Genomic DNA, 1,227 nt, shown 5'->3' on the forward strand with positions numbered 1-1,227 from the left:
GGTATGATCTGAAACTCTGCAGGGATGGTGGAACTCTGTGGGAGAGAGTAAAGATTTTGGACTGCTTTTGTCAAAAATATCCACAGCTCAAAGTGCTAAAAATCCAGACAGAAGCCCAAGCAAAGCAGGAGTTATAGATGTTTTTAGCAGGTACCTCAGTGTGCCAGCTACATGGTGTGACATAGTCTGGACTCTTCAAGAATACTTTCTGCTTTCTCAAGCTGTCTGTCTTATCTTCATTTATACTACTTTCATCTTAGTGCTGTGCATTGCTGTGACAGCATGACTTAGGCACTGTAATAAACACAGCAATTACCCATTTCACTGGCAGTGCCGTGGCATAAACAGAATTAACCCAGTAACTCTAATGGTGCACTGCTGAAATTAAATACAGAACTCTTAAACTCTTATGCTACATTACTGTTACTGCCTTCATGACAATTCTATTCTAAAACGGATGTTTGCAAATTTCTAGCTCGTTGGATTGCTTCAGAGGAAATCAAATTGACAAACAAATTGCAACTATTTTAGAACTCTAACTTCAACTTTTTTCTGAACCATGCTTTAGGCTATTTTGAGTCCTCTGAAAGAGTCTTTGAAACCACAGGTTAAAGTCTTTTAACTTTTTTGTTGTTGTTGTGGGCTTCTCACGAGGCTCTGAAGACCCTGTTTCCACTTGCATGCGTGACAGAGAGATTGTCAAACGTGCTCCGTGCGAGACGTGTACTTCTACAGCGGTACTGAAAGCGCTCTGTTCCCGGCAGCTGCCAGTGAGAACTGGTTTATCGCTCTGTTTTTAACTGGACTGGGCCGGTGCTGTGGTCGCTGAGCCTTCGCGGCTGCATCACTCGCCCAGCGGCGGCGGCGCCCGCACAGCGCCTCTGTCCTCGGCTCCCCATCCCGGGGGGATGCTCGGGATGGCATCCTGCACCGGGACCTGCCCGCGCACCTGCCGCTGCCCCGCTGCCTCGGCCGTTCTCCGCTGCTCCAGCGCTCGAGCATGCAGCGGACGCACCGAGGAGGCTTCGCTGCGGGGTTTGGCTGGCACACAGCCCCGGGACCGGGACGTGCCACCGGTGCCTGTGGCCGAAGCGGCGGCTCCGCGCATCCCGCCGGGTGCGCACACGGAGCCCGCCCCGCGGAGCCCCGCGGCCCCGGCTCCCTCACGGCCCGGCCCCGCAGCGCGGGCGCGCGGGCGGCACCTGCCGCTCTGGGGCCGCGCGGGGC

This window comes from Corvus kubaryi, unplaced genomic scaffold, assembly GCF_017639235.1.
Source record: "Corvus kubaryi isolate FWS band 111438036 unplaced genomic scaffold, C.kubaryi_AGA036_p1.0 37396, whole genome shotgun sequence".
NCBI lineage: Eukaryota > Metazoa > Chordata > Aves > Passeriformes > Corvidae > Corvus > Corvus kubaryi.